Here is an 18086-nt window from a genome sequence, read left to right as displayed (position 1 = left end):
CTCTTTTTTTTTTTTTTTTATTATCTGTTTTCATGGTTTTTTACTTAAGCATAACATAGCCAGTGGACAGGGATGAACCTGAGAGAGTTTCTATTCCTAAATATTCAAGCCATATGAAGTGTGAGAGTAAGTAATTTAAAATCTCAGTGAGCTATTCCCAACCTTCTAGCCTTTTTCGGTCTCGTCTACTAAGTCTATAAACACCTTATATATGTGACGGTCTCTAACAGGCCACATTTTCATACAAAGAGTTCTATGCAAATACTTCCTACAGAAAAAGAAAATTCAAGCAACTAGACTAGACAGTTTACATAGGTCTTATTTAACGCTAGAAGCCCCAACACACTACAGTAAGACATTTTTGTTTTCTTTTCATTCCTGCACAGTGGTAAATCTGTAAAGCTGCACATCTTTAGAGAACTGTACTCCTCTGTACACGTGTGTAACCTGAGTTACATATTTTATCTCCCGGTAAGTATCTCAGACTTCCTGGTTCTTCTCCCCCCTAAACCCACTTTTTTTCTCAATCTTTCCACAAGCAAGTATCATGGCACAGGACTTCAAAGCAGATAGAAGGTTTTTGAACAGGATAACCAAGTCCCACCAGGGTGTCTATAAAGAAAGGGCCCCAGTGATTATGTATAAAGCAGCCCAATTAGGTCAAACTTCCAAGATGAAACAGATAGAATGCCGTTTTCAACATCTATACATTCATAACTGTATTATATATTATTTGACAATCCCAGATAATCAGAAAGACTTGATTTTAAGGCTTACTTGGTATACAGTGGTAACAGTGGTATTCTCTCTCTAGAATGTTACTGATTGTTAGTTCAGTTTAGATTCAAAACACAAAACATCAGTTATGGAATTATGAATTATTTTATGTTTCACTAAATAATCTTTGTATGCTGCCCAACACTCTGCATAACTCAGAGAATTTCTAAGAGTTAATATGACTGCAGACTTAAGGAGAGTGAATATAGTTTGTGGGGTTTTTTGTGTTCATTAATTATAATGTATTATATAGACAAAAAGAAAGCCTAAAGCTCTTCAGTGAGGTTGAAGGCAACAACCAGGCAGTGCACAAATAGATAAGAGGCTCAAACACTGTTAACAACTCAAAACCCCCAGTACTTCATATACCAATTAGTAGTAATGAGTGATATATGATAAAACCCTGTTGTTATTAATTAAATCTTCATAAATAATAATATCCATTGTATACTGAAAAATATCCAGGAAATAAAGATATGCATCATGAACACTGTTGATAGCATTAAATATTCTTAAAATCTCCAAAGCATAGCACAAAATCCACATTTAAAAATGAGTAAGAGACTGAAGACAGACAAGGGAAAAAACCTATTTGCAAGGATATACAAACTATCATAGAGTATTTAAGAAGTATCTGGATGTCTGCACTGATACCTAGTCATAATATACACTGATAATATATTTTTATGGACAGATGTAAAGGGACTTATCATGCGTGTTTATGTCCAAACAGTTTTTTAACATTTTTCTTTGCTAGTGTGACACATTGTCTCTAATGTGGCACGTTTCTTCGGGACATTGCTACTCAAATTAGGTCAATCAAAGTTTAACCAACTTTTATGGGTCCTGGTGATACAGCCCAGGAAGAGCATACCTGGAAGAGGTATTTCACAAATACTTAGCCACTCACTGGAACAGAAGTTTTATATGACCAGCCAGAAATAATTTTTTTTTTTTTTTTTTTTTTTTTTTTTTTTACGTCAGTCTTGTTCACAAGAACTGGGATTTCAAAGTATTCAACTTTTATTTTGCTATATTGCATCATACAGATCAAAGTCAACATCCATTGGTAGGAAGTATGAAGTGAGAAGCGATGAACGTAAATATGTCCTAAGCAAAGACCATGACATATAAAAGGAACACCAAATTACCACCAACTGCACAGCACAGAAAAAAAAGAAGGTGATCAAGTTCTGAGTAAGAGTTCGGCAACATTAGATTGTAAGAAACTTTATAAAAACATTGCTTATAGTTTTGGAAAGTTTATGAACAGAAACACATTAAGGATAAGACAACAAACATTAACATTTTTTTGGAGTAAAATATGTCCATGAAAGAAAGCACAGAAATAAAAGCTTACGTTATGATTTCCCTTAAAATTTTATGTCATAGTCTTATGTTGAAGACTTAATAATTCTAAAATATTTGGCAGTGTTTGACTTACAACACTGTAGCCTTTTTAGTGAGATAGCATGTTGATACTTTATTAAATATATAATTCTATAGATTGCTTTGGATGCAACAATTTCTGCTTAATGCACCCTGAAACAAAAATGAAATTGAGCGCTTCCTAGGTAATAAGAATGATCAGTTAAGTGTAGGTTCTCATTTTGCACTTGTCTTCCAGGACAAGCTCTGATCACATGTATTCTATATAATTAATTCATTCCAACTGTCCTCTGCATTTCATTACTAAAGAAAAATTCTCGTCTTTGTCTTTAAATCAATTAAATCAACTACTTGACAAATACCTATTGAACATCATTAACAGGTTATGAAAAAAAAAAAAAATCACTGCCTTCTAAAAATTATGTGAGGGATGCAAATTACCCTTTTATTAAAATCTAGGTGATCTAGGTGGAAACCAATAAAATGTCTGAGAAAATTAGAAGTCCTGAACACAGTACTGCTAAAGACAAACTGAGGCAAAGACTGATAGGTTGATGGTTAACATCCAGTTAATCTCAGAAATACAGAGCCATTTTATTCTTATTTTATGGTAGGAAATTAAAGTCTCTAAACAAGGCACAGCTGGCCGAAGCAAATGTATGTGTACATATCTGCACAATGTCAAAAACAATTTAAATGTGCTAAAACATATATCTATGGATCAAATCCTCTCAATGATAATGGAAATTAAACACAAATAATTTGCAAAATGCTGGTGTCTCCCATGCACAAAAGGACATCAGTTTAACAACTATCATGGCCCTCAAAGCTCTACAGTTTAATACAACCTCCAAGATTACAATACAGAGCAGGAGGTGGCTTTTAATTCTCCCTCCAGGCAAACTCTTTCCCTCTGATTTGGAAGAAGGCATCAGAAATCCACTGAAAATGAGAAGCTTCTGCAGTGCTGTTCAGCCCTGCATCTTCTGGTTCTTCAAATGCATGACTTACGCATGAACAAGTACACAATATTTCAAGTATGGCCTAATTGACAAGAGCACCTGACTGCTGCTGTTAACCAAAATGCCTTTCAGGGAAAGCACCAAAACACGCAGAAAGAGGCAGTGTAGATTAACTCTTATTTACTCTCCTTCAGGATTTTTTCTTTTTTAAAGTGAGAAGCAAGAAAGACTCTTGTGTGGTCTCTTCAAAGTGCAAAAACTGTGGAGCTCTTGTGGTTAGCAATGTGGACTAACAAAGAGAAACCAGGAGAGATGATCATTGTTACCATTATTTTCTCATGTAAATCAGCTGTCCACAAACTCTTATGGAGCTAGAAAAGATCTGTTGCCTGTCTAAAACTACAATAACACTACTGGATTATCTGGAGATATTTTTTTTTCCTTTAGCTGAGAAGACTTTGATTGAATACTATTGGAGCAAGACAGTTCTAGAGACAAGGTTTTAGTTTCTCTGAAATGTTTCTTTGCTGCACAAGACATTGCAAGGTTATTGCCAAATTATTGTTAAATCAGGGAAAAAAAAATAGAAGTTGTTAAGGAAGGACATTTCCTTCCATTTTTAAGGAACTACAATGTCTTTTGTCTTACATTTCCTGTATTCCCTTTAGAATAATCAAAAGTGACAGCTTTCTCCATGTCAGTGTTTCACAGTTTGCTCTGTATCAAAGAAGATGGGTATAAAACAATTTCAAGAAAATACAGTCTTATTTCTGAAGAAATAAAGAATAGACTTCATTACATCAGCACAATATTTTTTTTTCTATTTGTGTTTTCATACATCAAAGACAGTTTTAATTATTTCTACATTGTAAAATTAGGGAAGGAAAAAAATTACTTGCAGCAAACGCCTACATAGTTTTCTCTTCATGAGAAAACAACCAAGTTCACTTTGGCAAAGGAAAGATCTTTTTACCTAATGCCAAAAAGTACATAACTTGAAATATCATTGTCACTACTCTTATTTTAGCAGTGGTCTTTCCAATTTAAATAGCACTTCCTGGTTTGCCCTAAACACTGTAATCTTTAAGAACAAAGTCAGAGCAACAGATTCACTCAGACTGTTTCTGCAGGTGTCTGACAAGATGATACACCCGTGTCTTGAATGTAGGAACAGCACCCACAGTTGTTGGGATCCTGTGCTTTTGTGACCTTTATAACTTGTCTAGAATTTCTCTAGGCATTCAGGCCCTGAAACATGTAAGTTATATATTGCTGCAGTTGTACAGCAGGATGAATTTTCTTCTTTCTCTGCCACAGCCTAGGTGCATATTGCTTAGACTAGCTGGTAGTCACACTAGACATAAATAATTTTGACAGTCAGGAGAACACACTAAATATACAAGTTCCACAGATCAGCAATCAATCTCATCTGACAGACTAACCCCAGAAACAGTTTTAAAAAACATTTTTTTCCTTTTGATCATGTAGACAGGTTCTGTGACAGATACTTTTCAGTCTCCCCTTTATATACAGGATCTAACAGTTTCTAGCATAAATTATGTATTTACTTACCTACCTAAAATTCTACCTAAATTAAGCACACTGGGACTGAGAGAAAAAAAATCTACTATTCAACAGGTGTAACTTGCTGAGAGGGCATAAAAGAGAATTAGCAACTGAGATAAAGATTTTCTAAAAATTCCACTTCTTTCAAAAACATGTTCTGAAATGGTACTATATAGATTTCCAGGTGTTCCTGATTATAATCACAAAATCATTAACCACTTCTGGTTTATTTTCATCTCCAAAACCTTCACAAATAGGAATGATCACTTTATTTGACCATATTTCCCCTTCCCTCCCTAACTTCAATGGAGACACTGATACTCTGGATTATTTCATTTTTCTAAGACACTCCAAACCTTTCTCTCCAAAAGACTATGACTCATATCTAGATTTGTCTTCCTTGTAAAGGGAATTCACACCATGTGAATTCACTGGAATGAGCAATTGCAATTCTTTCTTTCCTTAATTCACCTACCACTTTAATCTAGTAGGCAAAGTCTACCATAGAAGGCACCAAAAGAACGAGAGAGAGAGAGAGAGAGAGAGAGAGAGAGAGAAGCATTCAAGGGTGTTAATTGCCAGGAGAATTTTACTGGGATCAGAAGGAAAAATTCTAACAAACACATCATCACATACATATATCAAACTGTTTAAATTCTATATTACATTAATGTTATGATTCTTCTCTCCATTCCTGATGATAGGCAACAGAGTTTAATCTCTAGCTAATCCAGCCAACTATAATCAGGGAAATCACACAATCTCTAACCATCCAAAAGGAACACTTCACTGTCACGAGCTGGCACAGCATACAACTGTACCTCTGCTAATAATTTCTTATTAAAAATCATGTTCTATTGACTAACATTTTAATATATACCAAAGAATTGCTAGAAAACATACCTTGTATTAACATCCTTATCCTATTTTAATTTTCTAAATTTAGAAAACATATAATAAACAAGGCAGTATTGGCCATGTGTACATAAAGTGATGGAAGTACCTGACATTGCAAGAATATCCCATTAGAACATCACTTCATTTCAAAGGTGAGGTCTTAAACACTGTTCCCATTTGTTACTCATTTTGACGATAGCATTTCCTCCTTCAGATGGGAAGATATAACTATCAAAAATACTGTATTTTTTTTCTTTTTGGTCTTTTGTGGCTATAGTACTGGACTGAAATTCAAAATTTCAGTCTGCCCTGAGGTATGAGAACTTTTTAAAAGATTTCTTATCTTTTGTCTGAAAAAAAGGTATAATACCTCACCAAGTTATAATATGCAGTTGCTCTTCAATGACTACAAGATATTTAGATGTTATTTGGACCAGAATATAGTAAATGTATCTTAAAAAAAACCCCACCCACCTTTCTTTTAAAAGAATGAGAACCACTGGCTTAAGTAAAAGCAGGACTGACATCTTGATTTTCTTTCCACTTATTGACAGGGAGTAATATTTTTGCATCTAGAAACTTTCAGCATGACTGGAAGTTAGAGATAAATAAGTAAACAAATATGGACTAGCACATAGAAAACTCCTTAGGAAATTGAACAAGAATGTCACCTGTACTGATTGCAGACATCTACAAGCATTATCTTCAAAAACCCCAGGTATTAAACTAATACTCATTTAGCACAGAACCAAAGCCACCCGTCCTGCTGAATACCAATGAAAATACCAATAAAATAAACAGCATTCTCATTCTGTTATTGCTTTTTTGGATGGAGGCTGGTATGAATTTGCCCAGGCCAAAAGCAGATAATAAAATGAAAAATGAGAATGTAGCATAGACCTTGGATTTCTGTTAAATATTACAGAAAGCTGAAGTGACTATTGACTTGAACTACTTAAGTATTTAAGTATTCTACAGAGATTTAATACATTACAGAATATAAATCTATTTCTATGTGGTAATTATAGTCAATTTTTGTGAGATTTCTCAAAACAGTGTTTATAGTAATGCATTTCAAAAGATTAAAAAAAGAAAAAATAAAATAGAAGTAACCAAAGAGAACTTTGTCCTGTGCATGACTTGGTCTGATAATTTACAGCCACTATTAAAATTCATACATACATATCTGTCACCAAATCAAGATATTTTGCTCGTAGGCATAGAAACTATGGACTAGAAAAGACAATACCTCCTGGATTCATATAATTATCCAGCTGCCACAAGATGGCACCAAAAGATTAAAAATATCTGCATTCCTAGTTTATCATCTGAAAAAATGAACAAACTTTTCAGGGAATTGAGCAAAAAATGTCATCAACATTTGACTTTCGATTTGGTTAGCAAGTTATGAACAACGTTCTGCTTACTCTGACAAACTGCTGAATGTGGAGACTTTCCATGGAGTTAATGAATATGGAGAAAAAGGTTTTAAGCTTACATTTCTTAGAAACTGCAAAGAGCAAGAAGTGAACATTTAGAACTATATACTTCCCTGTCTTTAAAAGGAAATAAGAACATATGCGTATGCATGAATAAAAACTAAACAGACACAAGAAGAAATAACTTGAAACCCATCAACAATTTATAGTCTCCCCTAAAGGACAATTTATCAAAGTAAAGTTCAACAACTTATACATTAAGAATTATTCTTTTACTCCATTCAACTTCAATTAAAGAAAAAAAAAAAAAACACCAACCCCCCCCCAAAAAAAAAACAAAACAAACCCCACCTGATCTCAAATTTACTGAACTCTTTAAAAAGCTATGTGGTATATAATTTGAGAAATACTGAAGAAAATATATTTCTAGTTTATAGGATATTTTATTGTCAAATGAGTGTTTTTCTATGCCCATGGCAAAACTTCATCCTTCACAAAGAATTGCATTATATTATAGGAACAGGTCAGAATGCACTAACTGCATAAAACCAAAACAAAACACCAAAGCTTTGAGGGGGATGAAAAATTTCATGTCATAATTACTTCACTGGAAATGATTTGTTTTCATTTATCTATTAAAAAAAAAATCCAACAAAACAACTACTAAAAAAGTTTTCACAGCCTTCAGCCAGAAAGAAACCAAGCATCTCAGAACAGAAAACTACTAATTTATCAAAAAATTTCTTTGTCACTATAATCGTTTCCTTTAAAGGAGAGAAATGTCCCTGAAATTATCAAGATTATAAAAGAATTAATTTTGTGTCAGTATTATCCTGATCTTCATTGCCAGTATTTCTGATTGTACAAAAATGTATTAAGCTAGATTCAAAGTATTTTTTTTTCCTGTACATCATTTTAGCTCATATTTTTTAAAGCACTTATGGTTTACCCCTTAAAAGTCAGTGCTTGATTACATAGTAGAATCACTGAGATTAATTCTGTTTAATTAACTAGAATTGAATATAATTCTTTGAAATATTTTTTTTAGTCATCATGCCATTATTACACCAAGAGTCCAGTTATAATTCAAACAAATTCAAACAAAATAGCTTCTAAACTAGACCAGATATCCATTTTTTTTTAGTGATGAGGTATCATGATTTCACTTGTGTTCCCTTTCATAGCGAAAAGTATTTTAATATGCTAGAGCTAGACATGGACTCCAAGCAGCATACCCAGTGTAACAAGGAACCAGTCACATCACTAAACTGACCCCATAGTCACGTCTACCTGTAAGACAAGACTACCTGGGTGCTTTTCCAGAGATTGAGCTGGAACCATTTAACTGGGAGCTGTGGGACTGATCCACCTAGGGCTGCTTTTATTGCATTAGACCTGACTTTCACAGGCTGTCCAAGTGGCAAAACACCTCTGTCCCTATGTATACAAAGCACTTACTGGTTGGATCTTGATGGTTGCAGCCATGGAGGAAGGAAAAAGTACTAATTTCCTCTCCTGAATGTACATAACCCAAAATTTAACAAGAAGTTGCTGCTGTGCTAACACAGGGGTTTTTTGTCCTGTAATTTAGAAGGCTGTACTACTTTGAGCTTTACCATTTTTGTTTAACTCCAGCTAAGTGGTGGTGTTAGAAATGAAAGCCTTAAAAACTCATTTGTAGATGGCTATTTGTAAGTTCTGTTCTAAAACACTAGCACAACAAGTATAATTTAAACTCCAGAATGTAATTAATTGAAATTATAGTCTTTCTTTTTAAAACCTCTGCATTTCAGAAATTAAATAATCAATTTCTTTTTTTGTCGCAAACTTTTAGGTATTAATTTTAGAATAGCTCAAGCTCAGTGACTTTTCCTATTCACATTATAAATTCCTAAATTCCCTTGAAGATTTATGCTCACAAAACTTTAATGGGATTATTACTATAACACACTAAATACACTATGTCTTATTTCATCTTTCTTTTTAAATTCTCATTATTCTGACCTCAAATAAAAAACTAGAGGAAAACAAGCCACAATTAGGACATATTCTCAAATAGCACATATATTTCAGAGTAGGTTCAGGTGTCTTGTTAGGATAGAGAGAAGAAGAAATGTATAATTTTTTCTTAATTTTCCGTTCTGTATATATATTCCACACACATACTTAAATTTCAGAAAAAAAGGTCAGTTTAATCTGATCATCAGAAAGATTAATGAGTCTAAATAATATAAATAAATCAAAAAGGTATACGTTCCCACCTTAGGAAAGATTTTCTCAAAGTAATCAAATCAGGGTGCTACTTCATTTGAAACCACTTAATAAAATAAATTTGAAAGAAATGCATAAGCAAGGAAAAAAACATACATTTTATAAAAGAACAATGTTACAGAGGAAAAAACAAACAAACAAAAAAATCTATCTGTATCTGTACATCTGCCATTCAGATGTAACTACCAGAATAATATAGGTCTAGTAACAAATATGCTTTTAAGTTCTTAAGCACAAACAAAATGCCCCGAAGTAATAAGTCATGGAGAGAACTAAACCTAATACGTCTGGGGTCTGGTTCACCCATTTTAATCAAGATGTGAGCTTCATTGATACCTTTACTATGAACACCATACTCTTTCTTACTCAAGGGAAAGAACACATTTTGACACACTAATGACAGAAGAAACTTTGTCCAGAGAAGAAAATAAAATTTAAAAAAAGTTCAATCACACTTCCCTAAAATGCAACTCCTGATAATGTTCTATGTTCTATTTTTTTATGGACACTACAAATTTCTGCCAAAAGCCTGTGGAAACTATCCCAAAGAGAAGCAGAGTTTGGAGACAAAAAAACTGTTTAAAACATGGCCTTGAGAAGTAGGAATTAGTAGCACATTTAGGGAACTTGGATGTAATATGCTTAAGCAGATCTTAAACTATCTTTCATGTCATAATGAAATGTCTTCCTTCCCTAATCTTAGAAATGAGCAAATCTTTTTATATAGCTGCAAAATGACTGGGTATATCCCGGTAACACATTCATAAATTGAGGCCTACATTATTACTTTCCATTTAATACAGAACTAGTTCGATTAAAGACTGCTGATTAAATGGTTGAATGCTGTTGATCGTTGCTGAAACTCCCCTTATTCTATTGCAGTGATTTTATAGATTCTAATGTTTAGAGATTCTGATGATTTTCAGTTTTAAACTATGCAATTAACTGTAATTCACTACTAGATGACCCAACGTCTATTACGGCAACTATTTTGATTTTTTAGCAGAAAGTCATGAGGGCAGGCTAGTAGTTCTACATAGCTTACTTTACAGGATGAAGATTATAATGAAAGAAAAAGAAAAAAAACAAAAACATAGTACTGACATATAAATATGCTTCCCCACTTCATGAAGAAAAAAAAAAAAAAAAAAAAAAAAAAAAGAATGTTAAAATTTTCATGAAAGATTATTTGCATAATTTGTTATTAAAATTTAATTTCTTTCCACCTGTAAGAATAAGAGCTGAAATACTGTCATTTTCCTGTTTCAATTCATCATGTTTGGCGATTTTTTTTATTTTAAACACTTTCTGCTCTTTTTTTCTTTCTTTGTATTCTTTCTATTTTTAATAACTGACAGTCCAGGACAGAAAGTCATCTTTAGAGTAGCCTCAACTTTAAAAAAAAACCAGACACATATTATTTTAAGAATTAAATCTTAGTCATCTAATCAGCACATATACACTTCTAGTGAATGTATTACTTAGAATCTTCATGATGAAGATGAATGACATTTAAGTCTACCTTTAGCTAATTTGCTGGTGACACACAGATAAAATGCATCTATAGGTCTTCAAGAAATCTTATATGTCATACCATAAACCAGAGAAGGACCCATACAGAAACTTAGATTCACACCTTGTCCGATATGTTTAGGATTGGATATTTCTTCAACAAGTACATGATTGTAAGTGTATGTATTAAAAAAATTAGAGAAAACAACCTGAAGATTGAAATAAGGTATTTATTTCCAATTAAGTACAGTAATACTATCCACAGTTTTCAGTCAAGACTACAAGAACATGTTTCTACCTTTTTTCTCTCTGCCTAAGTCATAGAAAGATATAGAGAAGAAAAGATGACAGTCCTTGCCTCAAAAAATAGGAACTTGTAGACAAAACATACTACAGTCCCAATTCATAATTAAAGCCCATATGCCTGTCAAGGCCATATCTGACAGCATTTCAAGGTCTAGTGGGGAACAGTATTATTATTAATAGAACACTATGAGAAAGACAACTATATGAAGAAAAAAAAATTGTATTATGCCGATTAAACCATGTGAAGTCAGTCAGGAAAATCTCAGTGTCATGAGAGAGGAAGAGGTCTCATTTTTCCCATCTTTCATCACCTATTTTTGAAAGGGTATCCAGGTCCCTTTTTAGGAAACTTCATCTGTGGTAGTAGTATCAGGACAAAGACCTTTTCAGGGTTACAGAAGCTTGGCCTGGACAGTAGACAGAAGCAAGGATGCTAACACTGTACATACAGAAACATTACTGATATGGACTCACTATAGAAAAGACATGAGGAAAATAGCAGGTCACTATTTGTAAGAGAAAGGAATTTATACATTTACAGGATTATTTTTCTTAGAAGTATTAGAAGCATGACCATCCTCCCTCTGTCCTGAATATTATCTCTAAATAAATACAAATACTTTGGGTTCCTATCTCTGTTCTCACCCTCGTTGAAAAACTCAAAAATTTTTTTCCATGTATTTTATCTTTTGTATAAGATATGAAAGATATTCAAGAAAACCCATGTATAGCTTTTGATTCCAATGGAAGTAAAAATCTGCTGTACACTTGGGATACTTAGAGGAGCCAATGACAGAAAGGCCAGCATCTAAGTTTCCTAGACACAAGCATATCATGTTTTATTTGTGGTTACTATTAGGCTAGCGTAGCAATTGAAAAGATAATATTTTTATTTGTTAAACAGGTGTAAATATAATGTGATCTACTGAAGTGTGGTAGACATAAGCACACAAATACAGTTCAGTTATACATATTTTTTTTTTAATATTAATTTGGGAGGAAAATTAGCAGTTGGACATTGAATTTTGAGCCTTGCTCGTACTGCTCTAAATTACATTAGTATCCTTTACATCACAAGATTCTGACATTATAACATTGTAGTTCATGAGGATTGCATTCATTTTTAAGGATCATGTTCTGATCAGGCTAAGTGATGGCATGTCATGTTATTTATGCTGTAATGTAGACAACTGAAATAGGATAACACAATAAGTCCAATCTTCAATGTGTCAGGTGATGGAATATTAAAAGTAAAATTATAAAACATACATATGCATACATAACATCACCTAATATACAGTTCTTCATGAGAAAATGTTTTGGAGAGCTTTTGTATTTTTTGTAAAACACAGAACACAGTTCTACCTTTTGAGCCACAGAATTCTGGATACTTTTTTTTTTTTTAATTAATCACATTTACATAAACTCATACACATGCTGTCTCCTTTATGTGATTTCTTACTGTTTGAAATATGATTCAAAGTTCACTTTGAGTTACAATTAAGAGGTGCCATAGTAAAGTTACAAATAAAAAAACCCCATTGTATAAAGAATGATGTGGGAACAATAGTAAAAAAGACACCTGCCATGTTGTTTTCCATTTTATCCAGTTAATGTTTAAAGTATTCATATTCCCCTGATGCAGCCTGTTGGTACAGATGTGTTACTACATACTTCTAGCTAGCAGACTTGAGTTTATGTCCCAAATCATATGCCCTGTGACAGCACAAGCTAGAGAGTACCTCTGAAATACTGCTAGAGCTTTATGCCTCCTGCATACTTCTTTATCAAAAGAAGTAATAAACATATAAGTTAGTAGAGCCAAGAAGTGGTAGTGGGAGGCTACATAAAAAGTGAAGTAATAAAAGCTGATACAAATTAAGAGGGAAATGGTACAGTATTCCACTTGTTAGTATGTAATCCCTGTATAAGACAAAGGTTTTCCCTGTTTTGCCTCTACTATACACACACACTCGAGGTAACTAGCTCCGATGTTTAAATAATCAGGAAGATTGCATGTACAAAGAAATGTGTATAAAGCTTTAACTGGCATATTTTTGGCAGATCTTCCACATTCTAAACATCAGACAGATAAGCCAGTGAACAGAACGTATAAGCTCAATAGCTCTTTGGTTGGATGGTGTTCTGGCTTCCCATCAGATGAAAACAGAACAAAGAAGAAAAAAAAAAAAAAAAGTGTCTGTGTGTGGTAATACAGCCTGATAACTGTAACACACTCAGCTCTCCAGAGATGAGGATTATTTTGCATTGCTTTATGGTAGAGCTGCTAACCCACAGAAATATGCAAGTTATGGAAGTTGCCATGCCAAGGACTCAAAGCTGAAGAGCTGTAAATCCAGGGAGATAAAAGCAAGCAACATTCAACACCAGAGTTCCTTTTGGCCTGAGGAGAGATTCAGGGAACGTTTAGCTCAAGACAGAAATCAGAATACTATTTTTTCTTCATTGTTTCCTGCTTTCATGTTTTTCCAGAAGTTGGACAATAGAGAAGTATATGTTTTTCAAAAAGCAAGTGCTCACATTAGTAGATTTGAGGGTGCAGGATGTGCAGTGTCTGTGTTGTACAGTCAGCCAAGGTTTCAATGCACTGCACCTTTAGTTGGCATGAGCTTTCACTGATAGTTGCATGCTATTCAACAATTGAAAATGTGCTATAGTACGTCATCCTTATGTGCAGTGAAGTCACCCTTCATAATGTTTTACTTTGGCATACTTAAACTGCTCATAGTAAAGAAGTAATATTTTTGAATTTAAATTTTCTTTTATAAAAAGTGAAACATGAATTAGTATGTTATTAAAAAGACCATAGCAAATACAACGTTATTACAAAATGTGTATTTCTGTGGCTGACTGAAAGTACTCACAAAACGTTTCTTAAATCCTTATATTCTGCCAAAATAATGTGTTCCATTTATTTCTATCTGGCATGTAATATTGATGAATTAACTGTACAGAAGTTTCTTTAAAATTTATGAACAAAGACATATTGTTAAGTCCAATTAAGACCCCTTGGTGTTTACACTCTTGGTTTCAAGTAAAAATAATGAAATAATTTAAAATAATATTATTATAACAGTCAGAAACTTCACCCCACTGCTGCTATTCAACAATATTTCAAACTTAATTTGACCATCTACACTAGTGCTGCAACCTAGTGGTGTCATAAGGTATAAAATTATACTACTTCGACCTGCAATCTGATTTTGAATGTGGTTACCAGTCATAGAAACTAAGTCACCTGCACAGAATTATCCAGATGAGACAGGCTCTGTTTCATTCGTTTCCTTGGGAAATCATGTTGAGATCAGAAAATTGCTTGCTCAGAATCAGAGGTAGACATTATTTTCGAATTAACATTTTTTGCCTTTTACATTTAATTAACAAGGAAAACATATATTACTTAGCTGAAATTTGTATACTGGTGTGTATGTATAGATGTGTATCTTATAAATCTCTCTCTACATTTAATTAATGATGAGTTCATTTGCTTTGACATGTAACATTATTTTTATGCCTTTTCAACTAGGCACAGAAAAGAACAGTAACCACAGTGTCTACTGTGAGCACATTTCAGTATTTCATCAGTTACTTCACAGATCCTTTGTCTATTAAGAACATGAAAGTACAAAGTTTTCGTACATCTACATTCATTTACTCTAATGCAAAGCCAACGAGACCATTTAAGAATATATAAGGTACTACAGGCAGTCCCTTTAAGATGTATTTGCCATTTTCTTTTCCATGAACTGTCACAAAGTATTATAGATATATACTCTTGGCAAAGCAAGCAGCTAGGCATTTTCCGATGCTACCCAAAGTAACAAAAAATTAAATCACCAGCAGCAGTTTCAAGCTTAATTATCTGTATTATAATCAACACTCCTCAGACGTTACAGAGTTCCTATTTAAGTGTACAATATTATCTTGACACCACAGACAGAAAATATGGATGTAAAGTTAAACTAAAATTAAGAGAAACTGCTACAGAAATGACCTCTTCATTCACACTTTTATCTAACAAAGTATAGAAAAATATGAGAAGACTCCCTCAGGCAAAAACTAGGTTACAACTTTATAATCCTAGAAGTATTCCTCTCTTGATGTAAACCCATATTGACTCTAAAAAGATGTTTTTCAACTCTTAAGAAAGATAGCTTGTCTTTTCTACTTGCCTTTCCCAGTTCCCTAAGTTCATTCTTTCATCTCCTTCTCTAAAATAGCACAGACGACAATTACATTCAAAAAGTAACCAATTAATATAAAAGTTTGAGTAACTGGAAAACTGCAATAAATGTTTGTACCAGACTCATAATATTCCTATTAAATGGCATGTTTTAAAAGGATTTAGTGATTCAGAACTATGTTCCAGTCTCCCACTCCCTGCTTTCCCCCTCCAGTAATACCACCATGTAAATTTAAAGCCTACTAGGTAAAAAACAAAACAAAACACAACACCCAAACAAATGAAAAACACCACAAAAAAAAAACCCACACAGAATTTTTAAGAAATCTGCTTCCTCACACAGTGCACATACTCACACACACATATGTGTATGCACATGCATACACAACAAGTTGTATAATTCAGAAAATACCTTAAAAGCAACGGGTGTGCAGCTGGGGTAATACAGAGGCTTTTACTGAAATGAAAGATGAAGATTACAGGCAACAGCTCCATTTGTGTGGAAACAACGGAGATGATAGGTCAGTTTTAAAATGCTGGTTGCTATTTGTCACTGATTGCACGTGCAGATGCCTTCTCTTAAGCTGAAGGACTGTTAGATTTTTACGTCTGCAACTAGTATGATGTACAGTATTAGCCTCTTGCAAATTTCTAATGCAGCTGACAATGCCATCAATAGTAGTTGGGAACATGGATTTAGACTTGCATTGTGCTGCATTAATTTAACACCACATCAAATATGGATTTTATTGCAGCAGTGACAATAAATGCTCACACAGGTGCAGACTAAAATTTTTCCTCCCTCTACCTTTTCCCTTCTCCTCCTACCCCTCCTTTACTGAAATGTCAAACCTGGCAATATTTTCACCATTTGTGTGTATATAGCTCTGTACAGATATTTGAAATATTGCCTGTATCCACCCAGCTATCCTTCTCTACAGGGATTTCCTTCATAAGAAGCATTTGCTCCGAGTGTGTATAATTATTCTGAAATTCAATTCAGAGCAGAACAAATATCAGTGAAAGCTGCAACAGACTTGCACTGGTATAGAGAAAGTGAGGACACATATGTGTGTGTTTCATGCTATGTTCATAACAGTTACACTATGAAACATTGTGCTTTTTTTCAATTCAAGTAGTATTGTTCCCCTGCACTGAATTTGCAAGAACTGAATACAGATGGAAATTCTGCTCAAAAGATAGCCTTCTTACTAGGAGAAAGAAAAAAAAAATGCTTAGTGTCTCAATCATGAATAAATATGATATCGGTTTACTTTGAGGAGAGAATACACAGCAGTTATTTCCTATCCTTTGTCTCATTACTCCTGAAGCGTATTTATAAAATGTAAAAAGTTGTATATAGTAAGACAATTCTATGCATTGTATTAAAACCATACTATTCATGCTATAATCATAACAACTACAGAGAGCTTAAGGAAATAAAAATAACAAAGGCTCCTACCTTTTATTCTGCTTCTGAGAAAGTGAAGTAGTGTCCACCCCAACCAAACTGAAAACCGAGCTATTAGAGTCCTTTATTTTGTTTATTTTCTTCTGTTATTTTCTAAGACTGATCGTACTTGGATCTAACTCAGGCTTCTTCTCCCAGCATCACTTAACTCTGGACAGCTGGGAACCAAAGCTAAGGGGGAGCTCTCCCTCTGACTGGCTTTCATTCAGAGCTCCCGATTAAAAAAAAAAAAAAAAAAAAAAAAAAAAAAAAAAAGACGCACCATCCCCACCACATACACGCACCCTGCACAGACACGCACACACTCGCTCTCCCTCCGAGGACGAGAGCGGGAGAGGCGCTGCTGGCAGAGCCGCAGCACTTACCCTGGGAAGGTTGGAGACTGGGGAAGTGCAGGCTTTTCCAAGCACACAGTGATTTGCAAGTGAATGCGGTGGGAGGGTACAGAAAACGGAGAGCTTTTTTGTTAAAGCCTATTGCCCTCCCTTCTCTGACAGAATGGTTCTCTGTTTTTGAAGTCTAAGGTAATCAGCCTCATCTGCTTAGCCTGTCGTAATAATAAATACTGAGAACACCAGCGATTTTTGTGGTGTATTTTTTCCTGATTAAATGTAACCACTTTCCTATACCACCAGTGATCTTAAGTAATATTTATAAAATGTATATACATATACATAAAAAAAAAAAAAAATAGCATGGTGCCAAGTTAAATTACGACCTCAGAGGGCTCAGATGAAACCACAGAGTAGTTATTTTCTTCACTGAACTGCTTATGCTATTAGATTAAAAACATTTTTCCTTGTGCTTCGCCAGTTTTATGATTAATATAAAACAAGAGAAGGTCATACAATATTAGGTATTTTCCCATTTCTAGAGGCTGTCTAAAAAAGTCAGCATCACTACTTAATCTCCCATTAATATTTTTTCCCCATTTGATACGGGTGATGCATGTTTTTATTTTATTTCAGTCACTGCATTTGGACTTCACATTTTGCAATGTGTTCCTTTTCATCAAGTTAATCTGTTGGTTTCATGTTTCTAATACAGCAAATTGGCCTTAGCACAATCCTCCTTGGATCATACCAAGTCCAATCCTTTCATTGTGATACTGTAGAGGGTTATGTGTACATCAGTTAGAAGAGATTTAACAAATAGTCACATAAGATTAAACCAATGGATGTCAGTATTGCTCTATATAAAAAGTGTCATAAGGGACTTTCTCTGGTTGTACAAAAGTCTTCCTAAAAAAAAAAAAAAAAAAAAAAAAAAAAAAAAAAAAAAAAAAAGAAAAG

At 33.8% G+C, this 18086-nt stretch overlaps 1 protein-coding gene across 4 annotated transcripts in view; it reads right to left on the bottom strand.

The window, feature by feature from the left end:
- Positions 1–17208, bottom strand: part of CDH10 (cadherin 10) — a 103564-nt gene extending 86356 nt beyond the window's left edge. For 2 of the 4 annotated variants that reach the window (XM_026842151.1, XM_026842149.1), the window contains exon 1: positions 16786–17005. The gene's annotated coding sequence lies outside the window, so the exon portion shown is untranslated. Of the gene's footprint in view, positions 1–15735; positions 15868–16785; positions 17006–17159 lie in introns of those variants that run through there. The other 2 variants (XM_026842155.1, XM_026842153.1) reach the window with 2 other exon arrangements.
- Positions 17209–18086: the final 878 nt, after the last annotated feature.

This window comes from Athene cunicularia, assembly GCF_003259725.1.
Source record: "Athene cunicularia isolate RWA chromosome 2 unlocalized genomic scaffold, athCun1 chr2_part1, whole genome shotgun sequence".
Classification (NCBI taxonomy): Eukaryota; Metazoa; Chordata; class Aves; order Strigiformes; family Strigidae; genus Athene; species Athene cunicularia.
This window is presented reverse-complemented; position numbering and strand designations above follow the sequence as displayed.